The following is a 19882-nucleotide window of genomic DNA, read 5'->3' on the forward strand; positions in this document are numbered from 1 at the left end:
GCTTGTTTGCTTTTCTCTTAAAACAGTTTGCAGCACATATGTTTACTACTAACTCTATCCTGCAATGCCAAAGACCTGTACTTAGAGAGTGGTTAGGTTGTGATAGGGTAAGAAGGGCAGGGTTGAGGTGTGTCATAGATGTGTAAGGCATAAATGAGCAGAACATGTTTAGTGGTCACTAGGGACTGCTCTGGAGATCATGAGCAAGTAAAAAACTGCTGCTGTTTGAAGTATTCAGATTGATTCTGGTTCCATTTCCCAAGTTTGTGTTTATAAATGCTAATGAACCAGCATGTATTGTGTTCTTTCTTCTTGGCCTGGCAGGTTTCCATCTCATTTAGAATTTAAGCTCACTTGGAACAGACTCCTCCTGGACCTGTGATGCCATTAGTTTGCTTTCAAAGCTACTGGTGTTTTCTCCCATTTAGGCCAGCCATCACGTGACTTCGGTACACCCCAGAACTACATAAACATTGCCTTTGGCCAGCCCAGGAATCGGAATCCAGACTGAGGAATTGATTCTGGGTCTCTTGAATGTTATGCAGCTGGGTACCTGGTCAAAATAGCCCCAACAAAATAGCTCCAAACAAAAAAAGCACCCGACATAATAGTCCTTGACATAACAGCCACTGTCAAAGTGGCCTGCCCTCAATATAACCCTTGGCAAGTTAGCCCCCACCCACCGACAAAAGGGCCCGATCAGGCTGCCCAGAATATGGGACTGCATGTTTTTCCTAATAATCTTACCTTGCCAAACAGGATAAGGTTGGTAGGACTATAAAAATGATGACAATATTATTATTATTATTTTTTTTTTTTTTTTAATTAGCATGTTGATGGAACAATATTTTCTTTAAATAGCATGAATGCCAGTTTGTAGCTATAGAATTTTGTTTATATATGCTTTATGCAATTGAATGCTGGTAGTCTTTATCAGTGAAGATTTCAGTTTTAGTTTATTATATTTTTGTGGTGTTATTTTTTCTTGGGGGGCTGTTTTGTGTAGGGGCCATTTTGTCAGGGGCTGTTTTGTTAGGGTGTGAAATGTCAAGGGTTATTTTGTTACAAGGCTTTTTTGTCAGGGCTATTATGACTGGGTGCCATGCAGCTGGCATGCTATCCCTGAACCCCCCCTGAGTCAGTTCATGGATTGTAGTGTAGAACTCTAGTAGTACTGGAGGAAAAGTAGACTTCTTGTATTGAGACCTTTTAATGGCCCATAAGTACATAAGTACATAAGTAGTGCCATACTGGGAAAGACCAAAGGTCCATCTAGCCCAGCATCCTGTCACCGACAGTGGCCAATCCAGGTCAAGGGCACCTGGCACGCTCCCCAAACGTAAAAACATTCCAGACAAGTTGTACCTAAAAATGAGGAATTTTTCCAGTCCATTTAATAGCGGTCTATGGACTTGTCCTTTAGGAATCTATCTAACCCCTTTTTAAACTCCGTCAAGCTAACCGCCCGTACCACGTTCTCCGGCAATGAATTCCAGAGTCTAATTACACGTTGGGTGAAGAAAAATTTTCTCCGATTCGTTTTAAATTTACCACACTGTAGCTTCAACTCATGCCCTCTAGTCCTAGTATTTTTGGATAGCGTGAACAGTCGCTTCACATCCACCCGATCCATTCCACTCATTATTTTATACACTTCTATCATATCTCCCCTCAGCCGTCTCTTCTCCAAGCTGAAAAGCCCTAGCCTTCTCAGCCTCTCTTCATAGGAAAGTCGTCCCATCCCCACTATCATTTTCGTCGCCCTTCGCTGTACCTTTTCCAATTCTACTATATCTTTTTTGAGATACGGAGACCAGTACTGAACACAATACTCCAGGTGCGGTCGCACCATGGAGCGATACAACGGCATTATAACATCCGCACACCTGGACTCCATACCCTTCTTAATAACACCCAACATTCTATTCGCTTTCCTAGCCGCAGCAGCACACTGAGCAGAAGGTTTCAGCGTATCATCGACGACGACACCCAGATCCCTTTCTTGATCCGTAACTCCTAACGCGGAACCTTGCAAGACGTAGCTATAATTCGGGTTCCTCTTACCCACATGCATCACTTTGCACTTGTCAACATTGAACTTCATCTGCCACTTGCACGCCCATTCTCCCAGTCTCGCAAGGTCCTCCTGTAATCGTTCACATTCCTCCTGCGACTTGACGACCCTGAATAATTTTGTGTCATCGGCGAATTTAATTACCTCACTAGTTATTCCCATCTCTAGGTCATTTATAAATACATTAAAAAGCAACGGACCCAGCACAGACCCCTGCGGGACCCCACTAACTACCCTCCTCCACTGAGAATACTGGCCACGCAATCCTACTCTCTGCTTCCTATCTTTCAACCAGTTCTTAATCCATAATAATACCCTACCTCCGATTCCATGACTCTGCAATTTCTTCAGGAGTCTTTCGTGCGGCACTTTGTCAAACGCCTTCTGAAAATCCAGATATACAATATCAACCGGCTCCCCATTGTCCACATGTTTGCTTACCCCCTCAAAAAAATGCATTAGATTGGTGAGGCAAGACTTCCCTTCACTAAATCCGTGCTGACTTTGTCTCATCAGTCCATGTTTTTGTATATGCTCTGCAATTTTATTCTTAATAATAGCCTCCACCATCTTGCCCGGCACCGACGTCAGACTCACCGGTCTATAATTTCCCGGATCTCCTCTGGAACCCTTCTTAAAAATCGGAGTAACATTGGCTACCCTCCAGTCTTCCGGTATTACACTCGATTTTAGGGACAGATTGCATATTTCTAACAGTAGCTCCGCAAGTTCATTTTTTAGTTCTATTAATACTCTGGGATGAATACCATCAGGTCCCGGTGATTTACTACTCTTCAGCTTGCTGAACTGACCCATTACATCCTCCAAGGTTACAGAGAATTTGTTTAGTTTCTCCGATTCCCCCGCTTCAAATATTCTTTCCGGCACCGGTGTCCCCCCCAAATCCTCCTCGGTGAAGACCGAAGCAAAGAATTCGTTTAATTTCTCCGCTACGGCTTTGTCCTCCTTGATCGCCCCTTTAACACCATTTTCGTCCAGCGGCCCAACCGACTCTTTGGCCGGTTTCCTGCTTTTAATGTATCTAAAAAAGTTTTTACTATGTATTTTTGCTTCCAACGCTAATTTCTTCTCAAAGTCCTTTTTTGCCCTCCTTATCTCCGCTTTGCATTTGGCTTGGCATTCCTTATGATCTATCCTGTTACTTTCAGTTGGTTCTCTTCTCCACTTTCTGAAGGATTGTTTTTTGGCTCTAATGATTTCCTTTATCTTACTGTTTAGCCACGCCGGCTGACGTTTAGTCTTTTTTCCCTTTTTTCTAATACGTGGAATATATTTGTCCTGAACCTCCAGGATGGCGTTTTTAAACAGCATCCACGCCTGATGCAAGTTTTTTACTCTGCGAGCTGCTCCTTTCAGTCTTTTTTTCACCATTTTTCTCATTTTGTCGTAATCACCTTTTCTATAGTTAAACGCTAGCGTACTTGATTTCCTAGTTTCACTTCCTTCAATGCCAATATCAAAACCGATCATATTATGATCACTGTTATCAAGCGGCCCTCGTATCGTTACCCCCTGCACTAGATCATGAGCACCACTAAGGACTAAGTCTAGTATTTTTCCTTCTCTTGTCGGCTCCTGAACTAGCTGTTCCATGAAGCTGTCCTTGATTTCATCAAGAAATCTTATGTCCCTTGCGTGTACAGATGTTACATTACCCCAGTCTATATGCGGGTAATTGAAATCCCCCATTATTATTGTGTTGCCCAGTTTGTTTGCGTCCCTGATTTCCTTTAACATTTCCGCATCCGTCTGTTCGTCCTGGCCCATTGTGAGAAGAATGCAGTTCCCATTTTTAAGGACATGATGCGCATTTATCAAATATGGTCCATGCTGCCCTCAGTAGCTGAATGTGTTTTTGGCCAGCAGTGAGTGCATTGTGCAAGGAACTGTTTTGTGGAGGTTGTTATTGGAGGTACAAGAATAGAATTTTAAGTGTAGTGAGCTGTTAGTACTGTACTGTAGATGCTGTTTGTTGGATTTTCAGGGGCAGTAAATGGTCTTATTTAAACATTAGCACAGTTGTTTAATATGCATATTCAGCCCTGCTACAAATATATTTTGTTATTTTGGATTTAGCTTACACCTTAGTAATAGCTCAAGGTGAGTCACATTCAGGTACAGTAGGTTTTTCCCAGTCCCTGGAGGGCTTACAATATAACTGTACCTGAGGCAGCAGAGGGGGTTAAGTAATTTGCTCAAGATCACAAAAAGCAGCAGCAGCAGAATTTGAATTGGGCTTCCTTGGTTGTCATATGTGTAATGCCCTTGCTCTAGGCCTGCTACTAAGGGTTTTTAAGCTAAATATCACCACTATATGGATAATGTCTTGGTGCCTGCCTCCCTCCCTTTGCCTCTTCACTAGGATAGGCCTAGACATATTTTCACTGAATCTAGAAGCCAGCTGAAACCTCTTTTTATTCTTCTTCCACACCACACCCAAAGTTGTCCATGGTGATGTTTGGAGGGAGATCAGCAGCAGCTCCTATAGAAGCTGATTTACTAAGGCTGTTTTTCCATTCTGTGTCTGTAGGCAACAAAAGTTTGTTTTTTGTTTTTTTTAAGTAAATCAGTCCCTTAAGGCACATCACTGCCAGAAGCCAGCCATCTCCCTTCTGGAAGCGTGGTATCAGCTGTGTGACATCACCCACTTGATAGGTGACACAAAGATGTAATTGCCTCTTTCACATATTACCATGGCATTGATCTCCTCTCCCCTTTGTATCCCTTTCTCCACTAGCATTCAACCAGTCCCTCATACTCCTCCCCCACCCTGAGCGTTCACCAGGTTTCTCTCTTATATGATCCCTTTCCTACAGGCTTCACACAGTTTCTTGTTCTCATACCCCATCTCCCAGTTTGTTCCTCTCAGCTTTCTGACTGTAGCTGTAGACAATATAGGTTTCCTACTTCCCCGCTCTCTGAAAGCTTGAGCCACACAATGCAGGAAATTCAGGGTAGTCTGAAGTCTTGTGAGCTTCCCAAATTTCTGCACCATGCAGTTCAAACTTTTCAGAGAGCTGAATCAGAGTAAAGAAGTAGGAAACATGTTTTCTGTAGCAACAAGAACAACAAAAAATTTGGGGAGAAGAAATCCTGTATGCCGTGGTGATCCAACACCTGGGAATTGTCAAGCCCATGGTAAGATAGTATTGGGGTGGTTAGACATCTTTTCAGCCTTTCACTATCAGCATAGTGGCTGAAGCTACACAGAAAAGGAAGTTAAGTGTATTGGCTCCCAATAAAGATATAATTTTTTTGAAAATTGACCCCTATGTTATCAAAAATAATTTTTAAAAATCTCATCACTTTTCTGATAAGAACATAATTATTTGCCAGTCAGCACAAAACCACCAACAATTCGGATGGGTAGCAGAAAGCCTTATCAGTTTTCTGACTAAAGTCTAGAGATGTATTATTAAGCTGAAATTTTTAAACATATAAGCATTAATCCTGAAATGTTATGTTTGCTAGGGTAATATTTTCTTGGATAAGAAGTGAATCTCTTGGGTATTTACTTTGCTGTGATATTTGGCATTCAGCACTTAATGCAGAGTGGAACAAAAAAATTTTCAGTAGTAAGAAATAAAGGATAAGCTCAAAAATAGGCCTATGATAGAACTAGGTAAACAAGAAAGCAGACTATACTAAAAAAGAAATCGTTTATTAAAACAATACCCGTTATGGCCACGTTTCGCCCTCAGGCTGCGTCAGGGGTAAAACTAAGGAAGGGGGTAACACCAAAATACACTCCTTAAAGAAAAAAATCTAAAAATAATCAATGCTTGTTGCTTTGCTCGATATTAACACTCCTTCTTGCTGTGTTATCCCTCCACACCAGTCCTGACGTGTGATATATGCAGTCCTATAGCAGATGGAGAATGAAAACTACTGGCTTCAGTCAAAGTATTTTGTGTTGTCTAACCCTACCAGTTCTCAGTCTCTAGCAGATGGTAGACATGGGATCCTGTGCATTCTAGGACTGGTCCGAAATAGGTAGGGATGTTTTTGATGTTCCTATTAAAAAGAAATAAATTGCAGTTTGCAGTGAAGGTTTGGCGGCTCATTTCACTGTCACAGTCATAGGGGGCAGGTCGCAAAAATTTTACCAGAAGGAACCAAATCATCTCGGACCAGTGGGTTCTTAAGGTAATTCAAAAGTTGTGGCCTGGAGTTTGCATGCCCTTTACCAGACTATTTTTGAGTTCCCTTGACACTCAGGTAAAAGCAAGAGTAGTAGGGGAGACACACTCCAGAGGCTGGGACAGCTTAGAGCCGTGATCACAGCTCTTTCGGAAGAGTGCTGCCAAGGCAGTACTAAGAGAGTGAACAGATTTTTGACCCATTCTGGACCTCAAGCAAATAGTCTCAGGGTTCACGTTTTCATGGAGATTACCCATTTAGTTATAGTAGCAGTTCCTGACATCCTTAAACTTGACAGAAGCATACCTCCGTATTCTCATTCAACAAAGTCATCGGAAGTTTCTTCTCTTTTTTGCAGTATTGGACCAGCATTTTCTAGTAGTGTCTCATTCTCTTTGGACTGGCAACAGCTCAGTGAATTCCAAAGTGATGGTTGTAGTAGCAGTGGCATAGTACAAGGAGGGTTTTTGGTATATGCCTACTTAGATGATTGGCTGATCTGAGCAAAATTCTTCTAGGAGAGCAAAGAGGTTACAAATCAAGTGGTCAGATTTAGGAGAACTTATGCCGGTGGGTCAACATGGCCAAGAGCAAGCTCTAGCTCTCCCAAGTAATAGAATATCTGGGAGTGTGTTTCAACATCTGGTAAGTTTGTCTTCCTAACCGAGGTCAGCGAGGAAGTTGTCCCAGATCAGGGGGCTTTTCTATAAAGGAAGCCCTCAAGATAGGGATTATCTACAAGTTCTTGGTTCTATGGCAGAAACTTTGGAAGTGGATCAATGGGCCAGGTCTCACAGGCGGCCTTTGCAGAGAGCATTGTTACCTCATTGGTCTTAGCAATCACAGGATCTCAAAGTCCACCTTTCCATTTATGGGAGAATGAGGAACAGTCGAGAGGTGACTTCGATTCCAGTCTGGAGTCTCTGAAGTAGATAACTGTGATAAAGGAAGACAGCTTCAAAGGCTGGGAGGATGCACCATCTTCAACAAGCAATACAAGGTCTGTGGTTGACAGAAAGTGATATGGTTAATCGGTCATCTAGAGGCACGGGCAGTTGTTAGTTTTGCAGGCCTTTCTTCCATTGTGTCAGGGCAAGCCAGTCTGAGCAGTATTGGCTAGTGCGAATTGCCATGACCTATGTGAATTGCCAGGGTGGCAGAGGAAATTTCCCACCTCATGGAGTGGGCAAAAGTATGCTGGTAGACCTGTTGGCGCATGTGGCAGGAGTGATGTTCAGGCAAATTTCCTAAGCAGAAACACACTGGACCTGGGAGAATGGAGTGTATTGTGGGAAGCCTTTGCAAGATTGAAAAACCTTGGTGCTTTTGTGTTGACTTCTGTTGCCACAGAATCCATTTACTGGTTGGCCCCAATATTGGACCAGTCACAGGAGATAGTATTTGGAAGCAATTGACACCCCTGGTGCAGTCTTGACTTTGGGAAGTGCTATTCCCTCCATGGCTAATATTGAGGAGAATCATTCAAATTATAGGAAGCCACGATGGGTTGATGGTGCTGGTTGCACTGGATTACCCGAGGGGGCTGTGTTACAGAGATTTGATGGGTAACTTCTAAAGTAGAAACCAGGACCCATTTCCTTTCTTTCTTATGCCTTAGCTCTTGAGAGGGCTGGGTTCCTGAAGAGGATATTCCAGCATAGTGGTAGCCATTCTTGTATTCAAGACTGAGGTCCTCGTCCTTGGCTTATGTGAGTGTGGAAGATTTTTGAGGCTTGGTGTCGTGGTCTCTTGCAGGCTTTATCTGGTAGGAAGCAATTCTTGTTTGTGAGGAAAGAAAAGGTGGTGTTTCAGCTAGTACCCTCTTTCCGTCCTAAGGTGGTATCCTCCTCTGTTAGCCAGAGTATATCACTTCCAGTGTTGGAGAAAGGGAGTGTTTCTGAGGAAGTGAAGCAATTGCATCACATAGATGTCAGAAGAGCAATACGTACATACTGTCGGGGAGGATTTAGGCATTCAGATTTTGGGTTTTTTGGAGCTCTGAGAAGAGAAGGAGCAGTGTCAAAAATGACTCTAGTGAGGCAGATCAAGAGAGCTATTGCCTCGGCATACATTCTGAAAGGACGAGACATTTCCTCGGTTCTTAAAGCTCACTCCATGAGGGGTCAGGCAATCTCTTGGGTGTAAAATAGCCTTATTCTCCCACAGGAAATCTACAGGACATCCATTTGGTCCTCTCTGCATTCATTGTTGTTTAGATGTTCAAGCATGTGTGAGAGCAGGATTTTTGAAATCCCACCCTAAGTGATAGCACAGTTCAGATGTGTGGAGTAGTTAAGGAGAAATTAGATCTTACCTGCTAATTTTGTTTCTTTTAGCTCCCCTGTCCCCAACCAGTCCAGAACCCACCCGGTTTTCAGTGTTTTTAGTAGGGGAGGATCTGGGTAAAGATAAAAGAATTTGGTGGTTGTCTTCAGAGTGAGACTGCTTGTATTAGGCTCCTGATTATTAACATTTCTGAGTTTCTGTTGCTAATTGTTCTCTAATTGTTGGGGGTTGGTCTATTAATCATTTTTTAGGATTATCTTCTTGCTTTGCTGTGAAAATAGACTGCACAGGAATCTTATGGTGTGTTTTGAAACTAGTAGATCTGTCTCCTTCTGCTGGTATATCCATACGTCTGGACTAGTCTGGAGGGACTACATAGTAACATAGTAGATGACAGCAGAAAAAGACCTGCATGGTCCATCCAGTCTGCCCAACAAGATAACTCATATTTGCTGCTTTTTGTGTATACCCTACTTTGATTTGTACCTGTGCTCTTCACTATCCCCGCCTCCCAACCACCAGCCCCTCCTCCCAACCACCGGCTCTGGCACAGACCGTATAAGTCTGCCCAGCACTATCCTCACCTCCCAACCACCAGCCCTGCCTCCCAACCACCGGCTCTGGCACAGACCGTACAAGTCTGTCCAGCACTATCCCCATAGGAAAGAAAATTAGAAGATAAGGTCTAATTTCTCAATTTCAAATATGCTCTTTAATCTGTTGGTGCAAAAAATTAAATTTGGCAAATTTTTATGTGGAGATTGATTTTCAGCATAGTGTTCTTAGCACTGACATTTTTTTTCACTTGTCCATGTGACATTTCGAAGTACCTCTTTTATGTGACATTTACAAAGAATATTTATAATTTCACATATTTGTTGCATGGTCATTTTATAGGTCTATCATAGGCCTACTTGTGAGGCAAGTTTTATTATTGTACACCCAATTATTTGGAGAGAAAAATAAAAGGGATCCTATTTGGAAACACGGTATAGATATGTATGTGTGCGTGTATGCACATGCATAAATCTATACCTGTGTATCATCTGACCTTTGCATAATCTGGCTCTTCTCACCCCTCCCTCTCGCATGTGCCGCTTTCATCCACCTATAGCTCTCTGTACATCCCCCCATAAACAGTTGAAACTGCATCTCGCACCTTATGTGCTCCGCCCATCAGTAATACCCCCTCCCCGAGCTACCTTTATAGTCCCTGGTGGTCTAGTGGTGAAGTTGGGACAGGAGCAACCCTCAGTCACTTGTTCTGGAGTATTTTGTGATTTGTCAGATGAGTTGTTGCTGCGCCCTTGGAGTAATTTTGGCAGGCTAGCCACTCCTGGGAAGATTTACCACTGTTCCAAGTGCCCTCCATTTGGACGAGATGGCTTGCTGTGGTTCAGTGGAGTCCCCACAGCTTTAGAAATGGCTTTGTAATTCTTTGACTGATATTGTAACAACTTTTTTTTTTCTCATCTCTTCTGGAATTTCCTTTGATCGTGGTATAGAGTGTTTGTAGAAACATTGTGGAGACGATTTCACTCTCGTGGCAAGGTTCAATGTATTGTAAACTTTAGATTTAACATGGCGGGCTGCATCAAGCCTGGCTATGTTCAGTCAACTGAATCTAATTATGAATTAAATTTGGTCAGTTGATTAAGAGAGTAGTTACTTTTTCATATGGGTGTTAAGGGTATTGGGTAATTTTGTTCCTTAAATAAATGAAAAAATAGTTTAAAAACTGTGTTGTGTTTTTTACTCAGGTTCCCCATGGTTTTAGATCTTTAAACAAAATGTAATATTAGACAGGGGAGGGGAGACTTTCACATCACTTTGTGTATATGTGTAGGTATACAGATGTTTGTCTAAGTAGATATATACATACATCTATATACATACACAGTCTATATGTGTGTGTATATCTGTATCTAATCTATAGATGGGAGTATATATTTATAAAATACTTTCCCTCTGTTAAACTTTATTATTGAAAGCTAGGCAAGAATATATTAACACTTTATTCCTCAGGTAAGAGCTAAAAATGACAGTGTCATAAAATGCAACCAAATCATAGAATATTACAAAGGTTGCATGAAGGTGGAGGGGGGAGTGTTTGTCTAATGGAGGTTGTGATGTATTTGATTGTTACAAGTTGGCAGAGAAACAGTAGAATTATTTCTGGTAGTGAGTGAAACCCCATTGTCTGCTAAGTCTTTTTTTTGTATGAATGTGTGATCCATTTTATCTTCAAATGTCTTATGTTCCTGTGTAATTATGAACTTTTGGGTCATAAGGTTATTACTGCTGTTTCCTATTCCTAATAAATATTCCATCATGTAGATGTGTTAAGCTAATTTTGGGGATTTATAAGCAGCCTTACATTTATTAAACTAAACAAAGTGGAATTATATCCTAAAACATGCATAACCAAATAACGAGACACACACATCCATTCACTTCCTGCGTAGCTACCCTTTCACCATTCCCCCCTAGCACCTGCTATGGCTGTTAGGTCAGTTCACTCCCCTATACTATAATCTGGCATCAATTCCTTATCAGAAAGTCAGAAACAATTTTGAGTGGAAACTGAGCCAGTAAAAATTTACTTTATTCCAGCTTAAAAAATAAAAAAATTATAATACTTGGTAAATGTATCAATTTAATCTTTAAATCTTTGTCCTGGATCTAAAGTTATATTTACCAGTACTTTAGATCCAGAACAAAGATATACTGCCTTTCTGTGTTACAACCAAAGCAATTTACACATTCTATGCAGATATTTTCTCTGTTCCTACTGGGCTTACAGTCTGTTTTTCTGAGGGTTAAGTGACATTGCCTGGGGTCACAAGGAGCTGCAGTGGGAACTGGGGAGCCCAGTTTTCCCTTTGTCTTGGATTTAAAGTACTAGTAAATAGTAAAATATTTACCAGTACTTTAGATCCAGAACAAGACATTTAAAGCCTAATATCAATAGGAGTGGGAGTTGAAGGTTTGGTGTACCAACTCCAAAGCCCTGTTCCTTATAATAATAAGAAAATGCCAAGTCTTCAATCACTTTCAGACCCTCTATATTAATCATGTTTATGTCTTAGCTAAATGGGCAGTGTTCCACAATTTAGTGGCAGCTGGGTGAATGGCAGTATACAAATGGAGCTGAAATACAGATTTAACCAGCTAGATAGAACAATATCAGATCATATAGGAGGGCATGAAGGTGTGAGAAACACGGTACAGTACTTGGCATGGCTTTTACTGAACGGTCATCAGTGTTTTCTTTTACACCCATACCAGACCAGCCCTAATGGGTTATATCCATCCACCAGTGCAAGGAGACAGAATAGTTTCAAGTAATTCGCCCCTTAAGGGTTTTCAGCTTGGAATGTTCAGTATTTTGTTTTCTGTCTCTAAGCAGATGGTGGACAGATCATGCAGCTCCTTCTTGGTGCTTATCTGTTAGCTCCTGACCTGGTTTCCAGGTGTCACGTGAGCAGGATGTTCCTGCTGGTGAATTCTGCTCATTTTATTCCTGGAAGTTATATCTGAGCTAGGATGACACTTGGTGGGGTAGAGTCCCTCATCTCCCTGGTAGGGTGACATCCAGTGATTCTTGGTCCCTCCCCTCCCCCTTCCTGGTGGGGCATCTATAGAGAGCCAAGTGAGACTAAGGATTTCTGTTTTGGGCAAACCATTTCCTGCCTGGCAAGGTTGCAATTGTATACTTTCTTTACTGCAAGTGTTGGCATCACTGAGGTAAGTATCTTTTTATCTTCCTGCTGGTTTTTAATATTTTGTCAGCAGTTCAGAAATCGGTGCTTTTTAAAACTTTTAGCAGACTTCTGTTCACTCAGAGCTCCTCCTTTGCTGAGGCACGCTGATTGTGTGGTCTTTGTTTGAACTTCTTTTAGTTTTTAGCACTGCTGATTACATTTAGCAGATGGGCAATTAGTACTTTGTTTTTTGTGCCTTTCAGTTTATGCAATTGCACCTAACTTCTCTGTTTTTCAGTGAAGTAGTTTCCTTCCCACCTACTTCATTTTGAGATGCTGGAACCTTTTCTTTTCCAAGTCCTTCCCCTAGCAGTGCCCTCTTGACAGGCTGCTGTTCTCTCACTTCAGTTCAACTGCGATAAGAGCTGTGTTAATAGGTCATTCTGGGCCAAAAGATTTCAATTTCATGTTTCAGCTGACTTTGTTAGCTTTGTATCACAGTTCTGATTTTTTTCAGTTCTTCACAGCTATCACATTGAGTTACCTTTCTCCCTTAAATTAAAGCTCTGATGGGCTCTTATGGCACTCCTTTGTTTCTGTTTTCATGTGAGAGGGGTTTAAAAAAAAATCTGTAACTGTCGTGGTAAGCTCACCGATGGTCATTTCAATTGCAGTTATAGTTGCTGTGGCATGTATACATTCATGCAGCATTCACAAGTTATTTTGTATTCTGCTAGTTTGCAGCAGAGTAAAGTGCTCCTTTTGGGGTTGTGCTTCAGCTTGGCTTCTTATTAAAGTATTGCTCAGTACAATGTCTAATTTTGGGTTCTGCTCAACAGCATTCTTTTCTTGCGATTGTTCTCTAGTATTGTAAGAAGGCACTATACCCTTTTGTTTCCTCTTATACCTACCTCAGATAGCTTAGGGCAACCGGTTCTGGTCTGTACCTACAAGGCTGAATTTTTGCAGAATTTTTTGTTCAGCACCCTCCTTGGTTGCTTCGTAGCAGCCTACTTTTCGTCTGCCTGCTGACAACAGCCAAATATTCTGCGAAATGGGAGTTCTTTTGTGTACTGCTGTGTGGCAGTAATGTACTCTTCTGTGAGATAGCAGTAAGATCTTATGCTGCACATGTCAACAATGTCCTGTGCTGTTTTTTGAATCCATCAACCTATGCAGATGTTTCACAGGAGTGTCCTGTGCAGATATTTAGCAGCAGTGTCAAGTCCTGCTTTTAGCAGTGAAGTTCTGTCTAGATTTTTGGGCAGCACCCTCCTCTGCTGCTGTGAGCATCATCCTGTAACTGCTAAGTAGAAGCAATGGCCTGTGCTACTGTGTAGTGGCAACAGCCTGTGCTGCTGTAGGGCAGTGATGTCTTGTTATGCTGAGTGGTGGCAGTGTCTTTGGCTGCTGGATGACAGCAGCCTTGTAGTTTCATGTATTCATGGTATTGACAGTAACCCAGTCACATCGACCTTTGGGGTTTGCTGTAATCGTGAGGAAAAAAAAATCATCTAGGTCATGGCTACATCAGCCAACTTGTGGCTTGCTAATATCTTCCCAAGTTCTTCTCTGTAACCTCTATAACTGTGCCATCACTACTGGGTTGAGTGGATTGCACAGCTGTCAACTAGTGGCATGGTATTGCTGGGCTTCCCCTTTGCTTGTGCCTTTTTCAGTTGACTGTATGGTATAGCCTTTTCCAAAATTTAGCTGGGTGATATAGCAGTTTTGATGGTCTACCTGGTGCTCCTTTCTCACTACTTCTATCTCAGCTTCATCTAGTGTCTTGAGACATGGACCTGCTTGCAGTTGGGGTCGTTCTTACGTAACAGCAGCATGTAGGGTATGTTTGAGGCAAATGCAGAGGTGGCTTTTAAATGTGAGCATGACTTTAATAGTGCTGGGCAGACTTATACGGTCTGTGCCCTAAAAAGGACAGGTACAAATCAAGGTAAGGTATATACAAAAAGTAGCACATATGAGTTTATCTTGTTGGGCAGACTGGATGGGACCGTGCAGGTCTTTTTCTGCCGTCATCTACTATGTTACTATATGTTACTATGTTACTTTAAATGCAGCATCCTCAGTTTTAGGTTAAACCTTCCCAGTTTTGGCGTTGCATCCTCATCTGTGGATTCAGATACAGCGTCCTTAGGAATGAATTTGGATGAGGCAGCTTCAGTTACAGCATGAACAGGAGTAGTTTCAGTGACAGTATCCACACTTCTGCATGGAATAGTGACCACCTTTCCTTTGACTTGCCACAATCAACTGCACCACTTAATCACAACCATATGTATGTGACCACATACTGCAGTCACCTATCTCCAGCTCTCACTACTACCTCTCTTTGTGAAGGAGTAATCTCATGGTTAGCAGCCCACTGAAAACCAGGGTAGGGAACCAGAATTTACTGTATCTGGTTCCACTGCTATTTTTACTCACCTGTGTGGGGGAACACCTACTATAGTTTCATGCATGGCACCAGTTACCACCTTAGTCCCTTCACATTATCTAGCACAATAGCCAGCGTCTTGCCAGCTATGACAGTTGGCTCGTTACTGCTAGCTGAAATAGGTGCCTTGGTATCACTGGCTTTGGTTGCTGCTTCTTTGGCATTGACTACAGCGGCTGCCTGTTTGGTCCTGGCTGTAGCTACAGTATGTAGCCACCTTTGGGTTACAGGCTACCATGGTCACCTGGGGGTGGGGCTGGATACTCCAGCTGCCTATAGGAAGATGGCTACACTGGCTGCCTGCATAGTGTGAGACGCAGGAGAAAACTGTTGGACGTTGGCTACTCCAGTGGTCTGTAGGGTATTGGCTAATTTGGCTGTCCATAGGATGCTGGCTACAGCAGCCTTTAGGGTGTAACTACAGCAGTTGCCTTTTAGGACTTTGGCTACACCAGTTGCCTATATGGTGCTGGCCTTAGCAGCTGCTTGTACTACATTGCACACGGCAGACGTCCGTTGAGCTCTGGCTACAATGGATGCCGGTATGGTGTGGTATTCCGTAGTCGTCTGTATGGTTACTTGCAAAGGTGGTGGCCTATATCTTTCTAATTATAGCTTCCGCTTCCCATCTTGCTATTGTCATACACCTTTGCAATTCATCAACTCCTCTGGTGCCTGAGACTCTAGTATGCTGTTTTCCTTTTTGTTAATGGATGCCTGTCATAGCTTGCCTACTCTGACCATTGTTTGTTGTGTGTTTTGGAGGCCTTCTGTTATGCTACTCTTATACAGACCACATGGTTCATATATCCTGCAGCTTTGATGTTGCACTTATCTCTCAGGGTCACTGAGGCCTTGCCCAGCATGGTTACGTAGCTTCAGAAGTCTGCAAAATTGAATTGCATGAAATTGGGCTAGGCCTATGGGTTTCATCCCTATTTAACCTGGCTGTGTTTGGTGCATTTATTTCAGGCCCTTTTGTTCCTTTATTAACAGAATATTAGGGTTTCGGTGTCTGAGTTTGGCCTTCTAGGCTATTCAGTCAGACTCTTGCCATTTTACTTGGGCTTCGCTGGCCTTATTTCTTGGTTTTATGTTTCCAGAGCCATTTTTCAGTTTACTATTGGTTTTCCTGCCGTCCATTTTTCAGCACCTCTAGCACTCTTTGGAGATTTTGTGTTTCCTTCATAAGCTGTCCTTGATTTTGGAGTGTTCTTGCACAACATTTTTTTGGAATGCCTTAGATTAAGGCTTCTGCTAGTCCACACATGTCTTGCATTTTCTCCAATGCTATGGGCTGGCATTCCTATCTGTTCATGGAACTCCATACGGTACCTCTTCTGTGACCTTTATTCCTTATCTTTTTTTTTCCGGGGAGATGTTCCTATTCTGTTTATTCACAGAAGTTATTTTCCTTGCTGCTTTTGCATTTTTTAGTCACTACTGTTCTACATCCCATTAGTTTGGACTGTCTGGTATGGATGTAAAGGAAGGAAAAATTGTCTTGCTTGATTTTCTTTCCTCGAGTCCTACCAGACCAGTCCAGATCCCTCTCTTTCTGATTTTGCTTAGGTCTTATGTTGCTACATGGATGTCATTTCTTCAACTTGCCATATTTGTTCCATTTATGTCATACCTCTCCTGGCTCTGTGAAATATCTATCAGTTGAGTATGAGCCATACTCCAAGTCAGAACACATCTCCTGACTCAGTGAAGTATCTGTATGTCAGTTGAGTAGAAGCCATACTTCATTACAGCTCAGGCCACATCTCCTGACTCTGTGAAATATCTGTATGTCAGTTAAGTATGACCCACTCTGTATGCTGCAGCTAAGGCTGAATGGCCTTATTGGTCAGATTTTTTAATGTTCTTCATTGTAGATGTCAACCCATTGCTTGGCTATTAAAATACTAAACAGTTCAGGCTGCACAATACCCTTAAGGGGCAAATTACTTGGAACTATTTTCTCTGTCTCCTTCCACTGGTGGATGGTCATAACACATTAGTCTGGACTGGTCTGGTAGGACTAAAGGAAAGAAAATTTTATCAGGTAAGACACCAGTTCTCCATTTCTACCCATCAATTTAGGAGACTGACATGTTTAAGTTCTTTTCCATATTGTCTTCGCCTTACTAGTTTAAACATTTGGGTTGTGTTCCCTTCCTGCCAGCAGATGGAGGTAGGAAAATTTGATTTTTAGGATGGTGCATCCAGAAATTCTCCAGCATTTTTTCTACCTCCAGCAGATAGTAAGGTTCAGGCTGGTGCAGCACATCCCAGTCTGCATGGTGGGGGAGCTAGGCCTAACAGACTTTGTCCTAGTGGAGTGCAATCAGTCTGTGCAGCCCCAAGTCAGTGACCGCAAGTTCTAGCTTGGTGTAATTCAAGGCTGTCTTTCAGGTGCTTTGCCTGTGGAGGGAGTGTTTCCCTCCTCCCCTCCAACGCTCCTATGGGAGTGTTCCTCTCTGGCTCCCTCTCCTGCCTAATTTAGCCTTATTCCCCTATTTGTCAGAGAATACAAGGAGCAAACCTTTAGTTACCTGTAGGAGCAACCAGGGGTCAGTGGGTTGCTTTGTGCAACCCAGGCAGTGTTCCTTCTGTGGACCACAGCTGTGTCTGGGCAGATGCACAGTGGCCCTGTGTGTGGGCATTCCTGCTGGTCAGCACTAAACTGTGGGAACTGGTGACTTGAGTACAGCTGCTGGTTCTCTCTCAGCTGTGATGGGCCTTTTCTGATTTTTGGAAACAGCTGTGGAGGATTTAGGGGCACCCAAATCGCAGTGGAAAAAAAACATAGTAGATGACGGCAGAAAAAGACCTGCACGGTCCATCCAGTCTGCCCAACAAGACAAACTCATATGTGCTAGTTTTTGTGTATATCTTACCTTGATTTGTAACTGTCATTTTCAGGGCACAGACTGTACAAGTCTGCCCAGCACTATCCCCGCCTCCCAACCACCAGCCCCGCCTCCCACCACCGGCTCTGGCGCAGACCGTATAAGTCTGGCCAGCACTATCCCTGCCTCCCAACCACCAGCCCCGCCTCCCACCACCAACTCTGCCACCCAATCCCAGCTAAGCTCCTGAGGATCCATTTCTTCTGAACAGGATTCCTTTATGTTTATCCCACGCGTTTGAATTCCGTTACCGTTTTCCTCTCCACCACCTCCTGCGGGAGGGCATTCCAAGCATCCACCACTCTCTCCGTGAAAAAATACTTCCTGACATTTTTTTTGAGTCTGCCCCCCTTCAATCTCATTTCATGCCCTCTAGTTCTGCTGCCTTCCCAGCTCTGGAAAAGGTTTACCCTGAGTCTCAGGACCCACAGTCCCAATGGCATTGGTGGGAACAGCAGCTATTTTGTTGCTGGCTGTCTTATCTGTGCAGCCTAACCAGCTCTAATCTGTGGCTAGATGGGGGAGGGGGTCCTTCCTCTTCCTCCACCCCTCCCCCACCTTTGCATAGGGGGCTAGCAGGGGCCCTGGGTGTAGAGTGGCCCCAGCAGGTGTCAAGCTGATCAAAGATGCCCTGGCCAGTGATGGCAGCCCCCGGATTAGGTAGATCAGGTCACAGCAACCCTGAAGCGGCTTGGACTCCATGGGGCCTCTGTGGGTGGAAATAAGTTCTGGAGATGCAAGCTGGCCCTCAGTGGGTGGGTGGACTCTCTGGGAGCCCTTGAAGAGGGAAAGGAGCCTTCTCAGACTTGCCCTCCTCAGGAAACCAGAGTCAGACCTCCCCCCCCCCCCCCCCCCCAGGCCCTCCAGAGGAGGAGGAGTGCTTGCTATCAATTCTGTTTTGGAGAGAGCTGCTGCTCCATCTCGCTGACTGTGTCAGGGTGGCATTACAGCTGACATCGCTGTTGGTGGTCAAGCCGGAGGAATGGGACCCTATGTTAGAGTCTCTTGGGCCCTCCGAAAGCTTTCCTATTATGTAGGTCACACATGGAGAACACTGCACATGGTCATCACATTGGTACATCCAGGTGAATTCTCGACCTCTTTGGATTTGATGGATGCCTATTTGCCTACTTCCACATTCCCATCAGACCCAACTGCGAGCACTTTCTGTTGTTCAATGCACTAGGCAAGCATTTCCAGTTTTGAGCTCTTCCTTTGGCTTTTCGACAATTCTGCATAGCTTCTCCAATGTGATGGTGTTCATGATGGCCCATCTCTGCAGTCAGGGGATCCAGGTCCACTTTTATGTCAATGACTGGCTGATGAGGACTGACTCAGAGGCACAGTCCCGATTAGCCATGATCCAGGTGATTCATTTCTTGGAAGGTCTGGACTGGATCGTGATCATGACCAGAAGTTGTCTGACTCGTCCCAGAACTTGGAATACCTAGGTTCCTCTTCAACATAGTGCAGGGAGCTGTATTCCTCACAGAAGAGCGTATGCACTAGTTCTCCGAGGACAAGCAGGCTGCTTGTTCTCACTGATGGGTGACGTCCACGGCAGCCCCTCCAATCGGAATCTTCACTAGCAAAGTCCTTTGCTAGCCCTCGCGCGCACCGCGCATGCGCGGCCGTCTTCCCGCCCGAAACCGGCTCGAGCCGGCCAGTCTTCTTTCGTCCGCACTCGGTACGGTCGTGTTTTCGTCGTGTCGAGCCCCGGAAAGTCGACCTCGCGTGTCCTTTTTCGACGTGTTTTCTTCGGAAAATCCAAACTGCTTGGGAAGTGCTCCGGAAGCCCTCTCGGGTTTCGTTTGCCCCTTCCCGTATTTTTCAGATTTTGCCCCGGTAAGTTTTCTTTCGTCGTCGGGGTAGGCCTCTTTTCGGCCTCGGAGATTTTTTCTCCCTTAAAGTTTTGGTGCTCACTTTCGTCATTTCGGATTTTGATTTCGCCGGCGTGATTTTTCCGCCCATGACATCGAAGCCTTCCAGCGGCTTCAAGAAGTGCACCCAGTGCGCCCGGGTAATCTCGCTCACTGATAGGCACTCGTCGTGTCTTCAGTGTCTGAGGGCCGAGCACCGTCCTCAGAACTGTAGTCTGTGTTCCCTGTTACAAAGGCGGACTCAGGTAGCGAGATTGGCCCAGTGGAACGTTTTGTTCTCGGGCTCTTCGTCGGCATCGACACCAGGGTCATCGAGTGCATCGACGTCGTCAGCGTCCAGACCTTCTTCCTCGGCAGCCAGTGCATCGAGGCATCGGCCCTCTGCATCGGCGCCGAGACATCGGATAGCTGCATCGACGTCG

At 43.9% G+C, this 19882-nt stretch overlaps 1 protein-coding gene across 5 annotated transcripts in view; it reads left to right on the plus strand.

The window, feature by feature from the left end:
• Positions 1–19882, plus strand: part of YTHDF1 (YTH N6-methyladenosine RNA binding protein 1) — an 82640-nt gene that overhangs the window by 52260 nt on the left and 10498 nt on the right. The gene's annotated exons all lie outside the window — the stretch shown is intronic.

This window comes from Microcaecilia unicolor, chromosome 8 (assembly GCF_901765095.1).
Source record: "Microcaecilia unicolor chromosome 8, aMicUni1.1, whole genome shotgun sequence".
In the NCBI taxonomy this organism is placed as follows: domain Eukaryota; kingdom Metazoa; phylum Chordata; class Amphibia; order Gymnophiona; family Siphonopidae; genus Microcaecilia; species Microcaecilia unicolor.